Raw genomic sequence first — 17950 nt, 5'->3', positions numbered from 1 at the left:
TGCAGCAGCACAGGAAGGGCAGAGGGATGCACTGAGTGCCAGAGCCGCTGTGACTCTCCTCTCTATCTCCCAGTCAATGTGCCCCTGCGTACCACATGGCAAATGTGACTTAATTCATTGAAAGTTACTTACTTCTCAATTAAGGTGCAAATTAATTTATTTTTCAGCTCTTGAAGAGTGCCTGGTAGCTGAAAAGTGCTGGAAGATGTTTACCATAGAGAATTTACCATGGTAACTTGCCCCTTGACAGCTTGTTTATATATCAAAGACTTTATTTAAATATCTGTCTTCCTCAAAAAGCACACTTGAGGAGTAACTGTCCATCATAGCCCTCTGCACGGGTCCTGCACTGCAGCCCTTGTTCCTACAAACACCTGTGGATCCCTTTTGTTCCAAACAAAAGAAGTATCCCATGGGGGCCTCAGGACCATGGAGCAGTGCTGCTATCCATCAGCAGCTGCAGTGTATTATCAGGGTATCCGTCAGGTGAAAATGCATTACATTATTCCCAACAATGTTCCTTCCAAATTAAGTGAGTCAGGCCCTTTGATGGAGTCATAGAATGACCTGGGTTGGAGGGGACCTTAAAGATCATCTATTCCCAACTCCCCTGCCATAGACAGGGAACATTCCACTAGACCAGGTTGCTCAGAGCCCCATCTGACCTGGTCTTGAACACCTCCGGGGATGGGCATTCCACAACGTCTCTGGACAAACTGTCTCACCACCCATATAATAAAAAAATTCCTTCTTAGTATCCAATATAAATCTATCCTACTTCAGTTTAAGGCCATTTCCTCTTGACATATCATTAAATATCCCTGCAAAAATCCCTCTCTGGCTTTCCTGTAGTCCTCTTTAGGCACTGGAAGGTGCTTTAAGGTCTCCCAGAGCCTTCTCTTCTCCAGCTGGACAGCCCCAGCTCTTCCAGCCTGTCTTCACAGGAGAGGTGTTCCAGCCTTTGGATCATCTTCATCACCCTCCTCTGGACTACAGTAATTTCACGAATACAAGCCGCACCAATTTGACCAAAATTTTGGTGGAAACCCGGAAGTGCGGCCAATATTCCGGGGCGGCTAATACATTAACAAAATCTAAAAGCTGCCAACACGGAAGTGAGAGCCCGCGGCAGCCCCAAGCCAAGCTGGAGCCCGGCCGGCCCCGGCAGAGGTGGGAAAGCCTGGCAGAGGCGGGGCCAGCAGTGTGGGGGGCGGGCGGCTGAGCCTGAGCCAGCAGGGCGGGGCAGGGGGGACGGCAGAGCCCGGGCCAACATGGCGGGGGAGTCGGCAGAAGCGGGGCTGGCAGTGCACAGGAGCCACACTGCATAGGAGAGGATAGCAGAAGCAGGAAGCCCGGTGGCGCGGGGCTGCCCAGCGGCGGGGAAAAGCCCCGTAGAAGCAGGGCTGGCAGTGCACGGGAGCCCAGGGGAACCGGGGCTAGCAGCGTGGGGGAGCCCGGCGGTGCAGCGGCCAGCAGTGCCGGCCAGGGCGAGCCAACATGGCAGCGGCGGTGCAGACGGGAGCGGGGAGCCAGGGAGCCTGGCGGCGGCGGCGGCAGCAACACCGCCCGGCCGGCCCAGCCAAGCCGTAGCGCCGAGCCGGGCCATCCGCCCCTATCGGCAACCATGAGCGGGCTGAGCCTGCCTGGCCCCGCCCCGAGCCAGTAAACCCCATTATGCCGCGATCCTGTTACTAATTGGCCAATTTGTGAAAGCTGCGCACGGATTCTCGCTACGAACGAAAGTGCGGCTAATATTCGGGGTGCGGCTTATCTATTGACAAAGACAGCAACATTGTTGAGGCACCGGGGGTGCGGCTTATAATCCGTGCGGCTTGTATTCGTGAAACTACTGTAATTCCAACAGGTTAATGTCTTTCTTGTGCAAGGGAGCCCAGTTGGACACAATACTCCAGGTGGGATTTAACAAGGACAGACAAGGAGAGAATCACCTCCCTTGACCTTCTGGTCATGTCTCTTGTGATACAGCCCAGGATACAATCCTTACTGAGTTTTTATTTGCCTTCTTTTATTTCTTTTTTTTTTTTTTTAATTTTCTTTCTTCCATAGAGAAGTTTGGTAATGCAGGAGTATTGCTACTTTAAATAAAAATGGAAATTTACTATTAAGTTGGATGTCCAGCACTTGAAACATGTTACTTAATGAACATATATAAAGCTAGTGATACATCTTGAAAACAGGTGAGAAAAATAAAAGAACAAGAAAACCATTTTTGTAACAAAGTCTTGAGTTGCAAACACAAATAAAAATGTTAGAGGTTTTAAAAATAATTTGATCTGTCATTTTTCAAATACATTTTCTGGTTTAGAAGAGGGTGGTATAATAAGGTCTTCCAGCAGCTCTTCAAGAAGTGTGAGAAGGACTAGAGTACAAGTTGTGTCACATCACTGTTCTTTAGATTTTCCAGGGTGTTGATGAGCCAATCAGGGTTTGTGTGTATCCTGTAATCAGGACAGTGAAAGCTGTACCACAGCTTGTATCACTGCAGTGGGAAAGCGCTGCCTTACTCCAACCCATAAGTTATTGACTGTCAGTGCATGCATATTTTTTGCCCTCATTCCCAGGTTTACAGAACCATTTTTCATTACCAAATAGTTAAAATATAATACCTATAGAATCTAGTGGCTCCAATCACTGAATGAAGTTCTGAGTGCATAATGACTTTCATTGACAGACAGTGTCTTGATGTAAAATAATTCCTTGTGGAGATAACGTAAATGACATAAAGTATAAAAAGGTTCTTGAGAAAACAGTGCACCTTTTTTTTATTTAAAGTTATGTGTCAGGGTGTGTTAGGACCCTTTTCCTGACATAGCTATTTGAAGTGTAAGGTAATACTGATTTAAAATTTCTTTTTAGTGTTAGAGGAGTTAAGGCTCTATAGATAGCAACATTACAAACTGGAAACAGCCTGATACTTCTGGACAACATTGTGCAGCCAGAATGGCAAAGTGCAGGTGCCTGACCACAAACTGAAAATATCCACTGACCTCAGGGGGAGTTGCACATTCCAGAAGAGTCTTGGGAGCAACCCTGACACACCACACGAGCTGCAGCCAACTCCAGTGGCAGTTTACCACGCTCACCCCAGCAGAGCCCTCCTGCATCCCCTACATTTGCATTTCCAGGAATGCTAAGACAATGTGGCTTGTCACTCCACTAAGCAGAGAGAAGCTGTGTGATACAGGGATAGCTGCAACTTCACCTGGGAAAGGTGCTAGCCCAAATGTGGGCCCAAATTCCAGGAGAGAAGAATGTCCTTTTCCTCCCTGTAAACCCCTACTGACAGAACTTGCCTTTCCTGGAAAATTCCACCTTTCACAGTGACTGCTCTGCAAACAGAGGAAGCAGCTGCAAGACTTAGCTCAGTATGTCTAAAACATGTTTTGCTCTCTCTGCTTGGAAACAGCTGGGCCAGGTTTCCTGGGACTTCCCAAGTAAAGCACCTAGAGGAAACATCCTGCTGAACAGCAGGAGTTACAATACAGGAAGTTGCCCGGGAAATGTTGAGTAATTGTACAAAAATGCGTTAGCAATACTCCCTTAAAAAGTATGTGATCATCTTTGATCCAAGTTTATAGAAATACTTCAAAAATAATTGCTTCTTGATTTGTTTGACAAGCCGGGTTCAAAATTCAGTTTCCCTGACAACATCTGAAGACATTAAACTGCAATGCATTTAGGAAAGAAAATAAAGGGGAATGGAAAATCACTCCCAAAAGTTAGTTAAAAGGATATGCAGACAGAAGGAAAAACAAGAATGGGCAAACAGTCACACATCAATAACCTCAAAGATCAAATATTTCATCTTTCTAACTTTTGCAGGAAATAAAAGACTGAAGCTGGTAGTTGCTGCTGTTGCTTTTATCATCCATTTGATTTGATTGCTGCAGTTAGCAATATGTAGCAAAAACTATTTTGACTGCTTCTAAGAGACAAAGCAGGCACAGGACTGCACACTTTTCTCCTGCAGCACGGCTGGGCAAGGCAGCCTTGCACAAGCTGGGCTAAGTTGCCATCTGCAGAAGTGAGCACTGGCACCTCTTGTTAAAAGGAGACACTTCTGTCTGTCTGCAGGGAGGATGGGCAGCCCTTGGTGAGACAGGAAAGCCAGTGATCAGAGGACACAGTGAGGGTCCCACACGGTGCCCAGCACAGCTCTGCACAGCTCTCTTGCCCTGCCCAGCTTGTGTGTCACAGAGCCGGGAAGGTGAATCATGCCCAGCCTGGAGCACCAGCTCTGGCACCTGACCATGGCTCCCTGCAAACACAGAGCTCCTGACAGGCAACATCCCAACAAAGCCACTGCTGAGCCCACCAGAGTGGGTGAAAAGCTTGGCAGCATTATTTGGAGAGAGTGGCACTGCTTGCAGTGTGGCATTTCTGAGGTTTTCATTTATATTAAATATAAACCACAAATGAATTATCTTCCCCTTTACCTGAGTTCTAATCAGCAGAATGGCAAAGTTTGCTAGCTGAAATGTTTCTGGGGATTCACAGAGCAATAGCTGAGTCAGAGCATTCAGAAATGCTTCTGTACTTCCGAAAAGTGAAGGAACTCAGAAGAAAATGAGCAGACCCCTCTCCTACCTCCTGTTCAAATGATAGGAGAGAGTTCTTTCTGCCCAGAATCACATTCTCTGTATTGAATAAACCACGAGATCTCCTGGCCTATTGGACCCACACCAAGAGAATACTACAACAGAACAGTGGTACTATCCCTACATGTCCTCCATATGCCAATAATGTTTACCTGGAAAGACAGCACTGGGAGAATGTGACTTGTTTAAGAATCAGACAGCTGTGTCATCCAAAATGATTTATGTCTGTGTGCTTCAGTGCTCAACTCTGCTAACTGAAAAAAATAAACAAAAGCCTGAAATTGCAATGAAGTACCAGGTATTTATTGAGCCACTTATTGTGTTTCCAGCCTGTTTGTCTCTAGATTGATTTAAGAGCTCCTCTCCATGTTTTGTAAATAAACTTGTTTTCTAGCCTCATTTCACATTAAGAATGATTTTAGAGTGATCTGGCACGTTTTCTGCCCCTTTCCTCAGCACATTCCTGTGGATGTACTTAATGTCAACTATATTACACATTCCCCTCGGCCACAGGAGTCTCTCCCTGTCCATAGGGCATCCTCCAGTAGGCTGGTTGAGGGCTAACAACATCAGTTGTCAGATTTCAGGTGAAATATCCCCTCTGTAACTGCTAGCCACTGCCAGATGATCAAATTCAGGAAAGCATAATGAAAACTGCCCTAGCAAAGGAACAAGTGGCTCTATTTTCGTATGAATGGTCCAGTGTTATCGATGATGCTCGAGGGGGGCAGCTAATACCTCCTATGCAATAGTGTATGGCTGTGACACTTCACTGTCATGCTTTTTTTGATTATGTTTAGCAGGAGCCAGTAGGAAGAAATGTGTGCTGCACAAGGTGCAAGATCCTCATTGATCATAGTGTGAACCTTATTTCAAGAAAAGTTCCTGTTTCTGTACATTTGCCCTTCCTCTGTGCAAATTAGAGGAAAGAGAGCAAATCTGATCACAGCAAAGAAAGATCAGTCTTAGTTATGGGAGAGAAATGAAGCTATTGGGAAATAATCCTTTAAAGAAATAAAAAGAGCAGTTTAAGATTCAGCTCATGGTTAAGAAGCTATTCAGGTAATACCAGCTAGGATTTGAAAATGCTGTTGGATGTGAAATTCCCTGCAATCCTGTAGTCTCAGTATGATTTCAAGACATGAGGAGTAGAAAGGCTGTAGCTGGCATTCTCCGTGCTGAGATACGAGCCACTGACAGACGCAGAGCAGCAACAAATTATCATTAAGGTGTCAGGTCTGTGCTCACGTCTGCCCAGGCTCCAGTTTCAGGAACATGGTCTGAAGCCATCCTCTGCCTCCAGCAAAATAAACATCAAGTGCCTTTCCTATGAAGAAGTAGCTTTCCATTTTTGTACCAGCCCTGGGTGATTCCTTGTTGGCAAAGTTCTGCCCTCAGCTGCAAACCAATATTGCCTGAGACTGTTCTGCCAAATTGATCATGCTTCCTGGAGATGTGACTTTTAAACTTTAAAGGCTGCTCTGAGTTGCTTAGAGAAGCAGTTTAGGTAAGCAGATGCTGTGTGGGGAACCAGTCCTTGGCTGAGGAAGGTGACAGGGCTTATTCTTGCCCTTGTGGAACTTTATTTCAGAGAATGGCCCCAGTAAAGACTCCTGGCTCCCACATACCATGATTAAAATTGGGGGCTTCCTTGTACCCAGGAAATTATTTTTATCAGTGACCATCTTCATACTAGAGCTTTATGCAATCATAAAAAAAACCCAACCAATCAACAAACAAACAAACAAATTTACTCTTTCCACAATAAGAACAAGGTCTCCAATCAGACATCTTTTCTGTGGAAAATCATTATGGAGAAAAGCAGAGATTTGAGGTGCTTGTGAAAACATCTGTTGCTGGTAAGATGAGTAGTACTGCTTTGTCCTGGCTGAACCTTGCTAAATTCACTTTCCTGTGTGTTCATTGATGTCATCTGACTCCTAAATAAGCATATAAGCTTAACTGGGGACGATTTTGTATCCATTAGGCTGGAAGACAAGGTGTTAGTAAGGCTGGGAAAGAACACCTGGATTGTTTAAGGAGCCTTTGTGTGTTGCCCTTGGATGCAAACAGTGAGAAAGAGCCATGGAAAGAGAGGGAATGATAACAGAGAGCTGACACTAGCCATGGCTTTCACAGCCTGCAGCAGCTGACACCCACACAGCCTCCATTTCCCACACAGCTTCACATGAGTTTCGATAGAATTGTGGAGAAAAAAAGAGAAATGCAGAATATGGCTGTAGGAAGAAGACAAGGTCTAGTGGCAGACATTCCTTTCTTAACCTTTTGGGGACCCCCAAGAAGAATCTATCAGATTTTAGTACACTTCTCAAGGCTTTACTGTTTTTTTGTGGTCTGCAGAGAGGTCTAAGGACTGAGGAGCAGTTCCTGCCCAGCATCTATTACCAACAGGGGACCATCCATCACTGACTCTAAAATTATTTCCATTCCTAGTCATGACCTGAATCCATGTTGTGAATGATCCAGTGTTACCTTCAATTAGAGAAACTTGCAAAAACCTTAGCATTTTGTTTGTGATTGCTGGGAAATGAGAGGTTTGACAGCCCATGGCAGTGCTAGGTGGCATTTCTTCAGTACTGGCCATGCCATGATACCTTAGCTGTAGGAACAAGAAAGTTGTCCCTGAGTGATGTGGTGCTTATTTTAATCAAATCTGGCAGCAGTTTTCCATGATTCTCACATTAGTTAAAAGATCATGGAACAGCATGACAAGGTTTGGGTCAAGATGCCATTAAGATAGTCTTTCAACATGTCACATCACTCACTGTCATTCTTTTTTTAAATGTTCTGTGCATTTGCAAGACTTTAAAAGAGTTTCTTTTTATAGTAAAATGCAGTTAATAAATGTGTTGATGTTTAACATTTGCAATTAAGTTTAAAGTGTTTGATTGAAAATTTTAAGCCCAAGGCTCTATTTAAAAAAAAGCAAAACCAAAACCAAAATCCCCTCATCTTTGATGCTGACTCTGTTTATCACATTTTTATGCTCTCAGTTCTATTCAAAGGAATTTTGCAGAACAGCCACTGCATCAAATGGAAATACCATGAGCAAAGATGGAGCCAGTGAGGTGCAATAAAACAAAAATCAAGATAAAGTGTGACCATAGCACTTTGTAAAAATCTAAATTCACAATTACAACATACACACATAGAATGTTATTAAGTTTAAATTACTCTAAAACTTATTTGTGTTTGGTGAAAAATCAACCTGTGCAGGCAGTGAGAAAAAAAAATTCAAAAGAAATCATAGTCCACAGAATTATCGAGCAGCCTAATTTCAGTGTAACAAATACTTGAGTTCACAGAAGTCTAGACCAAGTCGAGATGAAAAAGTCAAGAGAATTGTGTGGAAATGAAGTTGTCCTACATATCATTATAGAAACACATAAATAGGTTATTTCCAGAATTTCTGGGAAACTACAGAACTGCTGAAGTCTCAGACCCTGGAAACTGCTGACTGAAGGTGTTGCAAATTTCATCAGTTTTATTTTGGGAAGACAAAGTCTGGTCAGGGTGGTAATGACAGCCAAGATGAGGATAGGTCTGACAAGGACTGCAATAGCTTAGTTCAGCATCTGGCAGTGCTCACAAAGCACACGTGTGAGAAAATAAGTAACTTTCTTTTTTAGATGCTTTCTTTCCAAATGAAAAATCAGTGAAGGAATCAGAAGTATTTAATTAACTAAGAAACCCAACAAAAACTGTTTTGTTTTCTTTCATTGCAGAAGTAAGGCTTAAAGGGTGAGGTTACATTTAATATTACATGCTGAAAAATGAACTGTAATATTTTAGATTTTCAAACTTTGAAAGGGAAAAGTTTTGAATTTTTACAAATTGTTTTCTGTTTTCCTTGCAAATTCCTTGAGTTTCAAAGGGTGTGGGTGAAAGGTTTTATGTGGCAACAAAAGATGAAATTTTTAAAATTCCTGACATTTTGTCAGAACTTTGTTGAGCCTGACTCTTTAATAAACTTTTGGGCTTTCTGTAACTTTATATTCCAATAAAGAAGATGGCCTGTAGAAAATTTTCTAGTATACTGTAATATTGTTTGTGGCATGCAAAACACTGCTTTTGTTGAACTACAGTGTTAGGGGTACTATTGTACAAAAATTTTAAAAAGTTGTGCTTCTGGAGACCTGCCCCAGGTCCCTCTCTCCACCCAGGAACTTTGTCACAGAAACTTCTCCTCGTTCAGTGCACAGGGACAAAAATGTTTTGCAACAAGCCATTACTCTTTTTATCTGAGGTTTGCTATCACACATTACCCCAAGAACATCAACAATAAAAAATGTAGATAGCAGCTGTCTATACTGATCCTGGTCAGCTGTCATAAAGCCTTCAGTAGCAGGAGATGCACCATTCCCACCTTTCAGATAACAGTTGTTGATTATAAGAGCTCTTCTTAATTTGCAACATAAAACACGGTTTTTAATATAGTTTAAATAGAACTCACTGACAACTTAATGGATAGTTAGTAAGAGTTATCAAACACTATTTGCTACTATTTTAGCAATCTTTTAAGGTAGGTTAAACAGTCCACCCATATTTAAAAATGAGGAGCACTGTTAATCACTCTGTTCTTGACAAGCACAGGTACAGAAGCCGTGGGGGAGGTGGTGCGGGGGTTTCACGTGCAGAGGAACGTGTGCCTGCTGGGGGTGTCACGCAGAAGGAGACACCTGGCCAAGGGTGGGTTCAGGTTTCCCAACAGATTGGTGGCAGGAAGGCATCGCTGCTAAGTGATGGTGCCAGGATCAGAGCTGAGTCTCTCATGTTGTGCTAAACCCAGACCAAGCCCTGGCAGCATGACCTCATTAACCCCATGACTCCTGATCTCTCAATTATGTCCAAGTCTCCACTCACAGAAGAATTCGGGACAAGTCTGGCTCCAACACTAATTTATTTATTTTCATAAATGATCTATTTACATTGGCTTGGAGGTCAGCAACTTTTTTTAAAGACAGTCACACTTAGAAGAGATTATCTATGTTTTTGAGATGTCTTGACGGTCTAACAATACAGATGTGGGACAGAAGTGCTGTAGAATTTAACCTGAGAATTCATTAGCCATCCAAAATTTCAGCAAGACAACTAAAAAGTATGTTTTTGAAGTGACTCTTGAGATTTATTGCCATCATGCAATTATATTAACTAGTCTTGCCTAAGCAATGAAAATTCCTTTGTTCAGAAAGCAGCTGAAATATAGAAAATAGTTAAGCTGTAGGAAGACATCAAAAATGAACATAGATAGATGACACCAGTGTGCAAACAGAGGGAGGTGACAGTGCTGTGCTTACACAGAAGTTATCCACACTACTCATTAACAGGAGAACATTTCTGTCTGATTCAGTAAGAAGGCTCTGGATCAATGCTGGTATCTTAATCCTGTTATTATTTCTTCTGCAACCCTTGGTGTCATGTTCAAAGTTAAAACAGTCACAAGGACATTTACTTCTTGTTCTGTCCTAGACTCACACAGGATACAAAACTTTCAACACAAAGTCAACATCAGTTTGGCAGAGAAGTTTGTTGGCCAGTCCTTCAGAGCTTCACGTGCTTACAAATTCTCTCCGGTAGTAGCTACTACTACTATTTTCATTTATATAAGTACATGAGCAACCTTGGATCAAGAGCCTTGTTTTGATGAAAGATTTTGCCCAGAGAGGTTGTGGAGACTCCCTCCCTGGAAATATTCAAGAACCTTCTGGATGCAATCCTGTGCCATGTACTCCAGGATGACTTTGCTTGAGCAGGGATGTTGGACCAGATGACCCACTGTGGTACCTTCCCTGACACATTTTGTTATTCTGTGATTCTGATTCTGTGATTAAAGTCCTTCTAGAGTTAGGCATGCATGTAAATGTCCTGTTTATATAGGCAAATGCTCAGGATTAATCATGACAGTAAAGACAGACAATTTTTTGTTAGCATGGGGTGGGTAGGAGTTAGTTTTAGAAATATCTTCGTAGGTTATTGTGAATTAACTTGTGATATATTGATGGGTCTCTGATTTTCAGGGTCACTGAGGTACTTTTAAAACTGCTGCCATTGTTATTCTCATACACATTAAAGTTCGCAGTTGCCAAATGAGCAGGAGGAACACTTTCCTAAAATTTATATAGTAAGATGTATCATGTGTTCCACAATGAAAATCCATCCAACATTCAAAGAAACGTTGATGATGTATTCAGATTTATGTCGGTGATTACACAGTGACTATGCAGCTGTGTGTTAGTATGTGATATGTGCATTCATCACTGCCATCATTTAACTCTGCACTTTAGCCTGGGCAGCCAGGAACCTTGAATTCCATCCCATGCCCTTCATCATCTGGTTTGTCCACACTTGTGCATGCCTTCCTGTCCCAATAACAAAGGTTTCTCCGTAGCTCAATTAAAACAGAAGGTTTTTTTGTCGTCTGATGGACCACCACCCTTCACTGGATCAGATGAAAATCACTTATCTTGCCAGTGTACCCACTAAATTCATTGCAAGTCCCTGTGTAATAAACTTTAATCAGCAGCAGTAGACGTCAGAATCTGATTCTTGCAGATTTCCCTAGATTTGAACTGCTTTCTTTACTAAAACATTAAAAATGCTTAAAGTAAGATATCCAGTGTGGTTTTCATGTAGAACAAAAAACAAGAGAACTACAGTACTTTGATCTGTGTCTAATACTGCACTGCAACTTCCAAAAAGTACCATTCCATAGATGGACTATAGTCTCTGGTCTGTTTTCAATAAATGTCAAGGAACCATCCTGATCTAGAGGCAAATGCACAAATATGGATGATGGAACAGCTCAATACAGTGATTTACTGAAGATTAGATAAAGTTAGATAAAATTACATTCACTCATAGAAATCAAATCTTCCCTTAGACATTCTTCTGCATTGTTAACCTCCTTTATTTACTGCCAAGAATTGTTCAATAAACATCCCAGGATCACAAATTCTCACTAACAAATAACAAGAGAAGGTCTTCCTCCCTTTGACCTCCACAGCTGGCCAGTTTTTGTGGAGCCCTTCTCTGGTGTCTGACTCTTCTCATGGAACTCTTTAAAGACCCTCATTGCCTGGCACCCCAGACTCTGCTCTGGATGCTGGGTGCAGGCAGTCTCCTGCAGCAGTGCTCAGCCTCCTGGCCTCTCCATGGATCCAATCTCACTGGCACAGCACAGCACAGGCAGGACTCGAGACCAGCACCAGTGGGAGGAACTCTTCAGGGAGCAAGACCACTGTACACCCCATGGGAGCACTGTGCACTCCATGGGAACACTGCACCTTCCATGGGAATACTGTACACTTCATGGGAACACTGCACACCCCATGGGAGCACTGTACATTCCATGGGAGCACTGCACACTCCATGGGAGCACTGTACACTCCATGGGAACACTGCACAGTCCATAGGAGCACTGTACACGCCATGGGAACAGTGCACACTCCATGGGAGCACTGCACACCCCATGGGAACACTGCACACTCCATGGGAGCACTGCACAGTCCATAGAGCACTGTACACTCCATGGGAATACTGTACACTCCATGGGAGCACTGCACACTCCATGGGAACACTGCACACCCTATGGGAACACTGCACACTCCATGGGAACACTGTACACTTCATGGGAATACTGTACACTCCATGGGAACACTGTACACTCCATAGGAGCACTGCACATCCCATGGGAACACTGTACACTCCATGGGAACACTGCACACTCCATGGGAATACTGTACACTCCATGGGAACACTGCACACTCCATGGGAATACTGTACACTCAGTAAGAGCACTATGCACCCCATGTGAGTGGTGGATGAGCAGGAGCTGCCCCAAGGGTTCACAAGTCCATGGTTTCCCCCACGGAATCTCAGGAGAAAGGACCCTTGAAGTACCTCACAACAAGCTCCTAAACAATGACAATGACAAATGTTCTTCCTACACCCAACTCTTTTAATTGTACTTTCAGTGTATATGCAGCAGACACACTTCCTGAGAAGGATTCTTCCTAAGTTGCAAATTGTGAGGAATACTGGGGCTTGAGTAAACTGTATTCTTTTAATTATTCAACTCACAAAATGAGAGGTACATAAAAGAAGTACATACCCCTGCTCAGTGCTTTGCCTCGTACCAGCCTTTGCCTGTGGATTCCACTCACTGAAATGCTTCTCATGTGATTCCCATGGGTTTCAAAGGCATGACAAAAAGATTTTATCTTTATTACATCTCTCCTACCATTCAAAACCTCCCAATCACTTTCTCCTTCTTTCCTGAGTAAACCTGCAACTTCATAAATCACTGTCTGAAGAGAAATACCAAGAGGGAAATAAAGAACAATGTTGATACACTGCAGTGATTTCAACAACAAAAAAATTATTGGCAATTATATGGCTAAGAAAAGAGAAAAAAATAGATTACTTTCAACTGATTTAAAATTCTGATATTGTTATTATATTGGGAAACCTGTTAAGCCCTCAGGGACAGATCCATTGACCTCTGTCACAAACCTTAACAGGCTTGACAAAAAGAAAAATGCAATTGGCCATAAATTACTATATCCAGTCAAGTAATGTGAGTACCATAATATCTTCAAATGTAAACATGTGTTTCTCCTTTTTTTTTGAGAAAAGGGCTGGAAAAGTTGAGGAAGCACTCTGGAGCTCTGTGATAATACTGTTAGTTAGTGTTCACTGTTGTTAGTGTTCACTGAAATTCCAAGCCTACAGCTCTCCAGGTATATACAAGACTGGATTAATACAGCAGTGACTACTGATAGTAGGGAAGGAGGTAGGAAGGTCCAGGTGACAGCTATAATCAGTTTACATGTCTGAGAAACAAAACACTTCAAGCTGACCCATCACGTATTTTCAAATATCAAAAACCACTCTTGATAATTCACCATCTCCTTAAATTTTCTGTGCTGAAATAGCCGGCACCATTGTGAGGGATATTCACTTGGTTCAGTCAAGCAAAGGGGATGAGGAAGTTGATTTTCCCTCAAAATCACTGTTAGTACACTGATCTGTATTTTGGGTCACTAAGTCATTCACTGGATTAGCAGGCATAGCTGTCTCTGTGCTGAAGCATGAAGTAGACAAACAATTAGAAGACCAAGCTGATGACAAAAACGAATAGATACTCGTCACTGCTTCCCAGAACAGTTCATTCCAGTTTGGGTGCTGCTACTTGCAATTAGGTGTCCTTGTATCCAAGAGGAATGCATAGCTTGCTCCCATACTGCAAATCAAATGATGGGCAGTTTTAAATAATAACCTCAAGGTCCCACTCCTCTACCTTCATCTTCTTTTTGTAAAGAATTTTCCCCCATAATCATGGCCCATCTATTACTGTCACATCATGTAAGAAGTAAGGCAGATGTTTGAAGCATAGTTTTAAAACGAGATAGGTGTGGAATTTAGTCTAACGTGGTTTAGACGTTTCTGATGAAAACTAGGCCATCACTGGGCTTCTCAGCTCTTCATTGCCAGCTTCCTTGGCAATTGAAGCTTAGTCATGAGCCACGGAAACATGCATGTGGTACTGTAAATATCACATGATCTTCCAGCCATTCCCATCACTCACTTCTTGACACCTAAAGTCAAGGGTGTTGAGGGAAGCAGCTCCAGAGAGCAGTGCTCCTCTCCAGGCTGGCCACCAGACTTCCACCCAGCTAGAGACAGGCAAAGGCAGGGGTCTGCAGTGCTAACAGCACAGCTGCATGCTGTTAGAGCAGCTGGTGGCTAAGTGAGAGCTCATAAATAAGGGTCTGTGGCAGTGGAATGTGGTAGTGGGGGGAGCAGGCAGAGCCAAGGGTTCCCCTGGGATTCATCCACGTTACCAAAGGTCAAGAATCACAGCCACAGGTTACAGCTCCAGCACGCTGCTGCCACCTCCACAATGAGATCCCCCACACTGCAAGAAACACCACAGCGAACTGGTCAAGAGGATTTCTGCTTTTTGACAGAGTCACCTCCAAATCTGAGCTGTAACATCATTTCAAACAATGCTTTGTGTCAGGATATGGAATAACAAAAGAGTTGAGCATGATTTTGACTGAAGTATTGAAACTATGCTAATTGTTTAGCCAGTTGATACATTAAAATAAAAACATATTATTTACCTAATTCAAGGTATTTCCCTCAATGAATATTAAAAAAACCCACAATAAAATACCAAAATTACACTTGAGGTTTGTTTCCTGAGCTCTGAGACTGGTTCTGAATTACACTTCAAAGCAAATAATGAAATATAGTGTTTATATCATATGCTGACTCAATATTTCTGTCTTTTTGGGGGGTTTTTTTGTGTAGAGTTTTTTGCATTCAAACATATTTCCTAAAATTTGTGGTCTGTTTTCTACTCCATTTTCAAAAGATAATTTCCAAAACTAAGATTTATCGGGGTTTTTTTTAAGTTGCAGTACTTATAATGTAAAGACAATAACTAGCAACTCTCTTAGAAGCTAAATGTAAATTTTCAATGATCCTTCCAAAAACCCCTGGTAGGTCCACTATACACATCAAAGGCACAACTGTTTATGTTTTATGCTTTTTATTGACAGAATTTAATATCCTAATAAATTTTGTAGACTGTAAAGACAATACAGGAGAAGCAGGTGATACACATACATTGATACCTGGAAGAAGATGCACTTTAAACAGACTAGCGATAAAGCAAGCACTTAAAAAGTTGTTTATTCAGGTCTGATTTGTACTGCTCTAATTAACCGGACATGGTCCCTGACAGGATTTTTTTTTTTAAATTGTGAAAATTCCATTTTCTTCTCACATTTGTCACCTTGAAATCTGAGAAACACTCATTAGCAGAAACATGCAGTTAATATTACCCTGAAAACTAAAAGCCACAATGCATGGAAGCACTGCTACATTGATTTGGCTATGCCTCTTATCCCTTGTTTGTAACATATTTTGACTATATGGAACTGTGCTTGTGTTTACTTTTTTTACCTGTGATTTCTTTCTTGTAGATGTGTAAAATACATTTATCATTTCTCACATTACATCCAGGTGTCTGATTTCAAGTTCTCCTATTCTGGTATGCCTCCTGTCGGTCTTGTATTGCAAAGTTATGTGAAGACTTTAAATTCCTTGTATCCAGTGTTCTTCTCAGATTTCAATAGCAGCAAAAAAAGCCATATTCTCAAAGCCATAAGACTATTTCCAGGTAAACTTTAAACTAAGATACATAATCAAGTTGGAACCGCAAAATTAAACAACTTATAATATTACATAATTTTCTTACCAGAAAAGGATAGCCATTCACTGACAAATAGATATGATCAATATAAATTTGAATAGCAACATATTTTTGGATTTACTTCAAAGGCAATCTTGTTTAAGGAATCTTCAGAAATTCCTTCATAATGCAACTAGAACTAAATGCCTGATGCAAATGATTTAATGCAAGTGTTTGCTTACACTTTTAAACAAAATTGCTTCATTAATGCTTGTTACTTGTTCCTCTTCATTTAATAGAGATATTCAAATAAGAGATGTATTTATGCTCGAAGGTAAAATGGGACTAAAAGCATGTGGTCTTACCCCTACTTTCATTTCCTGTATAAATTTGATTAAACTAGTATGGATTTTTTGTAGGCATCAGACTCCAAGAAAGCCTTGGGCACTATATGCAGAAGTAGGAGAAGGGTGCCAAAGTGCTTCAAGGCTCCACATCCCAGTCTTAGTTTTCATCTTTGAAATGTGAAGACAACTTTAGAGGAATAAAATATTCAAGACAGCGAAGAGTTTTGTCACTTGAGTAGCAGGGCTTGGACAGGAACTGGAAGATACATGGATGCATGTAAACTCGTCCTGAATTGGGTTTCTGTCAGCCCTAACAGCCAGATCTCTCTACCAGACTGCAGTGAAAAATTATGCTGAATTCTCATCTCAGCCAGTTGAGAATCTACAGGGCTGTTTTCTATTACTTGGGTGGCTTGCATTTAAATCTGTCCCACCTGGAGGGAGAGGAGCTTTGGGGCTGTACTCCACAACTCACTCACTGCAGCTGCTGCTACTGGATAGTGCATCTTCCCTCTCCCCGTTCCCCTTCCACAACTAAGAGTCTTTCAGCCTTGGTTCTGACCAGGGTTTTCTTGACAGTTTGCTGGATTTATTTTCTTCACAGAGCAGTGCTGCCATGATAGGTCATGGATAAGCCCTGCTCTCTCATATACTTGAATCCTGATGACACATAATCAAACGCAGACTCAAAATTCCATGTACAGTAATTTCACGATTATAAGCCGCACCATTTTGACTAAAATTTTGGTCCAAACCCAAAGTGTGGCTTATAATCGGGTGCGGCTTATATATGGACAAAGAACAAAAAGTTGCTGGTTTAGTTTGGAGGACAGGTGTCTGCTGAGAAAGGCAGGAGCTTCTCTTTGAAATGGAGAATGTAAACCCCCTCCCTCCAAATTATTATAATTTTGAAATCAAGCGGCTTTCAGGCAAAAATATGGGAATTAGGAATAACAGTTCTTTTTCTAGGGAAATTAAAATAGAAAGAAACAGACCCCAAGCCCTGACAAAGTCAGAGTACAACCTGACACCCCATCAGGCAGGGTGTTGGTAGCAGTCCCATTAAATGGTGGCTGCATCCTCCTGCAGTGACAGATGTGGCTCAGTTGGAGCAGTGCTCCTGTAGAAGGTGAAGTTTCCCTCTAAAGGTCCAGTGGTGATGTGGAGAAATCCGGTTTTCCTCTGGAGTCCAGTGGAGAAAGGGGCTCCCTTAGTGTCCCAAAACCTCTGTTTTTATCTTGGTAAGAAATGTTGGGCTCTTCCCCCTGGCTGGAGCAACTTCCAATGGGATGAAGTAATTTTATCAGTCCCACAGTGGGACTCAATGGGCCATTAGCAGAAAATGATTCCCCGGAGGAAGGATGGGTTGTGAAAAGATAAAGAACAGTGCCCTGCCTGGTTTCAATGGATGGCCCATTAGCAGAACATCTCCCACAGAGATAAGGATCACTGCCCCCACCCTCAACAGATGGTGATAGAATAGATACCTTTTATCACACTCTGTATTGTAACGTGCGGCTTATAATTGTGAAATTACTGTAATTACACAGGAATAATTTCTCAGTACAAGACAATTTCAGCTAAACAAAAAAGGCTGTGGACAGATAGAGGATGCAAGTATAAGAAACTGCACGAATGAATGCATAAACTGCTTTCAATTAATGGCTGGACACAACCTAGTTCCAAGGTTCAGGAGCATCCATTTCTTGCAGCTCAGACTTGTCCATCTCATGGAAATGGATTGTCCATGAAACTGCGCACTG

Source organism: Catharus ustulatus, chromosome 1 (genome assembly GCF_009819885.2).
Source record: "Catharus ustulatus isolate bCatUst1 chromosome 1, bCatUst1.pri.v2, whole genome shotgun sequence".
Lineage (NCBI taxonomy): Eukaryota > Metazoa > Chordata > Aves > Passeriformes > Turdidae > Catharus > Catharus ustulatus.
This window is presented reverse-complemented; position numbering follows the sequence as displayed.